Source organism: Polyodon spathula, chromosome 3 (genome assembly GCF_017654505.1).
Source record: "Polyodon spathula isolate WHYD16114869_AA chromosome 3, ASM1765450v1, whole genome shotgun sequence".
Taxonomy (NCBI): Eukaryota; Metazoa; Chordata; class Actinopteri; order Acipenseriformes; family Polyodontidae; genus Polyodon; species Polyodon spathula.
In genome coordinates this window covers 75,294,717-75,303,089 of record NC_054536.1, presented here as the reverse complement: position 1 = coordinate 75,303,089, position 8,373 = coordinate 75,294,717, and positions in this window count along the sequence as shown.

Sequence of the window (8,373 nt, the reverse complement as noted above, 5' to 3'; positions counted from 1 at the left end):
ACAAAACAGATTTAACTTTGCAGATACTCTATTGATATTTTAAAAGTGAAGTTACCCACCAGTTTTATTATACTTTAATATAACTTGGTTTTTACTTGGCATAAAACTAAATAATAAACTCTAAATCCAAATATGTCACATCACCACCCTTTATGTTATTCGTATGAATTGCATTTTCAGAACATAACTCTTAATTTTGCTGTATGGACAGAAGAATGTGTTTAAACCCCTCAATGTGTCCGTCAAGTAGTACAATGTCTCTCAGATAAGCTACATTACAAATCAGTAAAATATTCACAAAATGGCCCGTTTCCTTGGTATACTTATAATAACTGTAGGAAAAAGAAGAAAGACACATTCTTACTAATTAAATTGGGGGGGGGGGGGGGGGGGATTTAAAAAAAAAAAATTCTAAATATGCTTGAGGAAATACTGCCACCTATTGGTGATCTCACAAAATGAAATGGATTTAATCTCTTATTTATGTATATAGGTATTCTTTCAAAACAGTAACATTTAAATAAATAAAAAAATAAAACTGATTTAAAAGCAATAACATAATACACTGCATTTCCACAGGTTTGGGTTCACTGTTACTCGATATGTGTGCAGAAAACAATAATGACTGAATCTAAACAGAGGAAAGGGAAACTATAAGACTGGCTTACAAGAACATATAAATTGAAAGAAATCTGATTTTTATGAACACTATGCAACACAAACAATAAACACACCAAACACAAACAGAAGAAATCTGTACTTTTTTGCAATGCTACATTAAACTACTACTTGAAACACACAGAATGATGTATACTGTCCACCTCCACTGCTTGGTTGTTTTTTAAAGCTGAAATAGTACTACAAAACACACATTTAATAAGGACAGCTTTTTCTCGAAAATTTCAGTTATGAAAAGAAATGAAAATATCGTTCCAGAACACATGGAAATGGCCTCTCTTCTATATTAAATATCTTCTTAGTTACTGAACATATTTTGCACATATGTTGTCCCCTGAGAAAAAATATTTTATGACATATTAATGCATGCAAATAATAATACAAAAAAGTAAAAAGGTCAGCCGAGATTTTTATTTGTGTCTTTAACTTTGGTTTGTGAAAATACAAGGACAAAATCTTCCAGGTAACAGCACGCTGCACACTGTTTTCATTAGAATGTTATCTGCACATCAAGAGATGAAATACTAAAACAGACTTGTTGTGCAAACCTTGGTTTAAAATAAATCATAACCTTTCCCCTACTGTTGTAGGTATAGATTAGGTTGCAATATAGACCCAGTGAAATGTAATTTTATAGCAAAGGGTATGAAAAAGGGACTGGGTTCCTTCAAGTGGTTGTGAGAGACTATGAGAATTGTTCAGAGTAAACCAAAAATTTCTGACAGTAACAAAAATGTCTATAGCTTTCTTTAAAACAAAGTGTATTAATCAGGGTTGTGTATACTAAGCGATAATAGTTTTTAACAAATGATCTCCTGTGAGGTGCAACTAAAATAAACATACTTGCAGTGTTCCAGAAATGTAGGCATTACAGCTGCTTTCACTTTAATATGTATTTGCAAATGCACTGCATCTAGTCTAATAAGATAGCCAATAACTTTGTATTTCTGCTAAAAACAGAAACAGATGTCATCAGAGATGCAAGTTAAAAGCTCAAGCCAAGCAAAATATGCATCGATTCAAAAGTTGTTCGGCGCGCTTCCAAAAGGCCTCACAACTAAATGGCATATTTAAACACTACAATTTTTATAAGTATCAGGATTAAATGATAAAAAAATACCACCTCTTCTCTTCACCTTTACTTAAAACCTGGGTTGTATAAAAAACAATGTACATTGTTCCAGTCAGTTATTAAGGGTTATCGAAACTATTTATGGCACTATGGTACATATTCATTTTTTGTATTGACAAAGTATATATAGAAATTGATTTGTCACATAGTATGCACATTTTATATTTTTATATTTATTCTATTTTAGTGCAAAGCAAAACATGTAAGTATAACATTACTTACAATTAGTGTGATTTACATACATTATGGTCTTAGTTACATTACATAACTACCATGAAGTGTATCATTACCATGGTCTACTAACAACTGTAATTCTCTACATCTTTGTAGTTAATGTCAGCAATGAAAAAGGCAACCTCAAATACATCTTTGGTAATTTAAATTTTGAAAATTGAGCTCCAAAATATTACTCCAAAGAAGCCACAAGTCAGTAAAAATCAAAGGAACATAAATAGACATATACTCTTAAGAAGTTGCATGCAAAAAAAGGCCTGCTTCAAAGATAAACCAAAAAAAAAATGCTACAGTTGTGTTTTATAAACCAGCTGATTGGCAAAATGAAATGTTCTGCAATTGCAATATAATATGTTCATTTATGATATTAATAATTATACATATTTGTAAATGTCAAACGTTTTACTTATAAGTGAAATTAATATATATATATATATATATATATATATATATATATATATATATATACTGAGCCAAAGATGAATAAATAAAAAAAGCACACAGACATGAGGTTGATAACATTTTACTGAGGATACAATGGAAGCATGTTTACAAAGCCTATTTCCTTGTTGCATGCCTGAAATAAACAAGCCTGCTTAGATAGGGTGAATATTAACATGCAGGGGTAGGAAATGTACACTTCAGCAGCCAAGATCATCTTCGGTTTAATGCAGTGGCTTCAGCAGATCATTGCTCTAAATGAGCATCACAAAACCAATGGAGCTACAGTCTCCAAATTACATTTTTTGATCATCATTTCAATGTATTTTTCTTGCACGTCATGCATTCTAATGTAAATCTTTCCTATTCTTTTCAATAAAATGTGATGATGAAGTAATCCTGCTCTTTGCATGATTACAGATGATAGATAAGCTTGGGTGGATAAATATCGAGGATGCTAACAGCAAATCTGTACACCTTAAATGTTAAAATGCTTCCAGCATGCTCGTTGTTAATGACAGGAAGAATTAACATGTCTGCAGATTAATCTAAGATGAGTAGCAAGACATCTCTTAAAGACTGATCATCATCTGTATATTAAAAATTGCTAGCCATTACCTTTAAGCACTCTACCATATTAGCATTCGGCATCTGCTACAGTAAAGCTGTATTCCTTTACAAGGAAAACATTACACAAACCAAAGATTGTATCAACAGAAATGGGAAAACACATCCATGGTAATAAATAAATAAATAAATACATACATAAAGGCAATTAACACATTTTTGTGGTCATATAAAAACATCAGCACTGTGCTCATCTCAATAAAACATAATTATGTATGCAAGAGTGAAAAAAAACATAGTAAAGACTTGTGAATATTTACCAGAGTGTTTCCTTCCTTTCAACCACCCTATTCAATGTGTGTGTGCATCCTTTTGGACTCAGACAAGTAAACTAGAAAAGGGACACTACGGTATAGTACACACACTGCCAGTGCCTCTAGACATATGACCCAAAAAGGATGCTCAGAAGGCACGTTGTGACCTCTTGCCAACCAGCCTCTTGTGATTGATTCAGCATGTCCTTGAAACTCTCTACCAGGCATCCTAGTATTTTATTTTATAGTTTTAATTCCTTGAATTTCTAAACCTAAAAGAATTATTTTAAAAGGCCTGGAGGTCATTAATATATTGTGCAAATGAAACCAGCAAATGGCAGACTAAAAAAAGAAAAAGCACCACATACACTGTTTGCATGTAATGTCCAAAACAGCAGCACTGCAGACACACTATATATATATATATATATATATATATATATATATATATATATATATATATATATATATATATATATACTTTTTTTTTTTTTTTTAATCAAGGATCCTTAGAATACTGTACCGCTGGGGCATAGCAATTTCTATTTTCTGACAGATGGAATTACTATTCATCTACTTTCTTTTCTGATTATGTGTTGGACAGCAAAATTTGGGCTGCAAAATGCTAATTCCTAGCCTGACACCATGACAGCAATCACAGCCACCACAAGGACAGAATGAAGAGCGCAATCTAACATCCAGGGATATGAATTTCTGATCAGTGGCTGGCAGACTGCTGTGAAGGCTTACAGTAATCCCATTGGGCAGCTTGGGTTGATGAAGCCTGGGAGCTCGCTGCCACAATGTAGGTAGTTCACAATTGCAGGCATCTGCCCATAATTTAAAACCATATGAGCACTGAAGTGTATTCCACTAAACAACAAGCTGTAATGTAACTAGTGAAACAAGTTATGCAGATTATTTTAACCTTTGTGCCCCTTGACCTATTTCCTTATAGGGTTTTCTTTCTTGAAAGGACTCTTTCATTAAACATACAAGTGTTGGTATGATATTCTTTATAACAGTTATGTTATCATGCTCCTTAAGGCAAAACTGCTTAATGAAGTCTAATGGTAAATGATAGCAGACTTGCCAGCTGTACTGTGGATTTCAGACACTGATAAGTTCAAATGATTAGAGGATTCAAAATGGAATCTTTATGTGTACTGTCTAATGAGGGATTTTAAATAGATATGGGACCCATTGAGTACACATTTATGTAACGACATTGATCAATTGTATCAGTATCTGTTAGTCAGAACAAGAAAATACATATAAATGTTTAATGGTGTGCTGTGTAGTCACATGTCCTTTAGAGGCTGTAAAACACACAATATAACTGCATGATGCAATCCAGAGTGATTTGAAAGATCATTCAAGGACTTTACAGCTTAGAAAAACCATCAACTAGGTAACATGAACAAATATTTGGTCCTCATTTTAAAACATGAGCAGTTCTGTCATCATATTCATCACTTGTACTGTTTTGTTACCAGTGGAACGTGCTATAAAATACAGTTAAACTTTACTAGCAAAAGTCTCATGAAGGATTTAAATTCTACTCATCCAGAAGCTTTCTTGCGTAACGCATATAGCCAATACCCACTTGGACTGCAGGTAGATGACAGTATAAAAAATCTTCTAAATGTTCATGGTCCCAAGAAGCAGCTATTATTAAGGAAGGCTAAGAAAATGAAATTACTGAAGTGAGCATATCAGCACGATTGGAACTGTGGAAGACTGGAGGGGAAGTGCATTAGGCTGATGAAACCAGGGGCATTTGATCAGCATCCATAGGTGAATACTTGTAAAAAGAGAGAAATTGGAACATTATAATGAATCTTGCTCGTCTATAGATGAAATTGACGAAGGTCTATAATCTGGAATACTCAAAAAAAACAGCAGCATCATTTCAGTTTTTTTGACATGATGGTGTTCTTTCACCCCTGCCTTTCTCGTTGAAGTACTACACAAGATTACATATTTTATGCAAGCTATTTTTGCATTTTCAACATCAGGCAAATTCCAGAAGTGTATCCATTTCTTCACATAAGTAAACAAAGGGACTCTATATTGTAAAGTTAATATTTCATTTTGGAAACCACATATATATATATATATATATATATATATATATATATATATATATATATATAATAAATTCAAAGCACAGTACAGTGTATTTTTATTTAGCTAATACTTTATTTTTTATGATACCCTCAAGCACCCAGAAGCACCTACATGAATTGGTAAGTGCAAACTATATAAAAGCCCCATAGAACCTACATTATTTAAAAGCTCGGGAGGTAAGCAGTTCCACAATAAGTGCTAAAAGCACGAAAATTACCTTTATTGTTGAAACAGGTTGATTTCCTAGTGTTTTGTTAATGGCTCCATTATTTGGCAATTTGGTCCTAACCAACAGGTTTAGTGTTACACAAAAATCAGATACACCACTCATAAATGTACAGCTAATGTACCAATAATCAGTTTTTCAAACATAAGTGCTTTATTATCCTGTGCTTTTTTTCTTCTGTGGTATATGTGCTTTATCTGTTTGAATTTTAATCTGGTTTCCTGAAAATATCCCAAATATGAATGTTTCCAATACATTTGATATATCCTCCCATTAATTTAAGAATCTGTGTACTGTATCTGTGTACAGTAGACATGGCATTACCTGCATAGCTGTTTGACTTCTCGAGTGTTTAACTTTATTTTCAAGACAATACCAGTACCATAAGTATATTATTTTTATTTAGTTAATACTTATTTTTTTTTATTTTACAATTGCTTATCATTTATCATTAGGCACACTCATTTGTTTACTCACTACCTATGGAAACATATGTTTTATAACAGCGTGTACAGACACTTGATTGACATAAAAATGTACAGTATCTAATACAGTCAGGGACATGCAGTCGGCAACAATTGTTCTGCAAAAGCTGGGCTAAATGAACCTGTTACATTTTAAAGCTGGTCTCTGGAAGTTCAAGTCTATCAGCAACTGAACAGAGCTACAATCTTCTCCTGCAAGGTAGCCTATTTGACTCATGAGCACACACCAAAGGAGTTATTTGTGATTATCTCGCTCAGACATAAGCATCTGAATTTGGTTCAGTGACTACCGAAATGCAATAGACACCAGCTTGTATTCTTCTTTACATGAGCATGTAATTTTTAGGCTGTATATGCAATGTCAATTTTTTTTCTCTTGTCATAAAAATAATACAATACACTCAACACATTTTATGAAGATCAATACAACAATAAATATTTTTGATATTTTAGAATTCACAAAAACATTTTAAAAAGTAAAGCCAATTCTTAATTTTATACTTTTGTACCTATTTGGTCTCTTTTAAAGGACTATAACCACACACAGTTATGTGACATACAATACTGTCATTTAAAAAGACAATTCTTCATTTATTTCATTATTGTCCCATAAATTGCTATTGAAATCCTTTCATGTACAAAAGAGCTAACTGCAATCCATACCATTCATTTCTTATTACTGTGTATGTGTATATTCATAATTATTGTTCAAATTTTATATAGTGAAGTATTTCCTTTAACAGAAAATGCTTTATACAATTGGCTTCCTGCTATAATCAAGGTCTTTCTAACCTGATATCAGAAGGTTATGCTTCAGTGAATTATTCAGTAGGTTACTGAAACTGTGGCAGCAAAGAAAGTACTAATCTTAGATTGAAGCTCCGAAGGATATTAAGGGACAATTGCAAAAAGTGACACATTTAACAGAGAAAGATTACTCTCTGCTACATCTATTTAATTTGAATAGAATAGGTATTGCAAGCATTTTATGAGATGCAGTCTGCATATTATTTGAATGTTCATGGAAGACTATGGTGAAAAGTATAGGTTTCCACAACCATTTTGTTATATTTAGTTCCCTTTGCTCTCGCAAAATGACCTTTTCAAGACTTTTGTAATTTATTAATTTTATATTTGTATATATTTATAAACAACTACAATCAATAAACAGGAAGTGAAAGACAAGTCTAAAGGAAGATAAAAAACCAAGAAGGAATAGGAAGACCAAACATTATGAAGCTTCTTGATATAACTGAATTCCTTCTGGGCTGAGACTGAGTTAGTCCGGATATGTTCTCAATCTTTCAAGGGAAATTTAGTTGATCTATCCTAGACAAGTCAGGAATTATGAGCAAATGCATGTGTGAAAAATGACTGGGCACAATCTTTGCCCTTAATCTCTGAGCAGAATTGCAAGATGGTCCCAGTCCTGACAGCTGTCATTAATTTTAACCCTGTACTTGCATTACTGAGGGAAAAAAGGCCTTTAAAAAAAAAAAAAACCATGATGATCCATAAAGGTTAACATATTGATAGGGTGTTTGAAATATATTATTTAAACTGAAGATACAATGCTAGACAGCATTTAAATGTAAAATATTAAGGAAAATAGTAAACAGAAAATGTTATTTATTTAATGGATCAATTTATTGAAAATGTAAAAAGATATAGAATAACATACATTATTTGAGGACACAGCATTCATTCACTATACATTTCATTCTAACACTGACAATACATATTTTAACAACTGATTATAACTGCTCGTAATTTACTTAGACTCCTTATTGGTTGATGTTTATGTATTAGTTGATGTTTAATATTATGCCATTAACTCTGTATTTTGTTTTCTACTTCACACTAGAAAAAAGAAGCCTGTCTCACTGCAATATTAAAGTAGAATGTAATTTGTACTGTTTTGGTTTGTTTGTCCTTTCTTTTTTTTAACAGTGTGCTAAACCATGTATTTACAGTATAACTATGAACCAATCAATCATAAAGTATGTGTTAATTTTAAAGGAAAGTTTTGAGTTTTGGGAGAACTCTTAAGTTGACAGAGGAGTAAAATCCTTTGGTTAGTTTACTCAACTAAGGGTTGTTTTTTTTTTTTTGGGGGGGGGGGGGGGGGGGGGGGGTGGATAAGTTTACTATATAGACACTACAGTA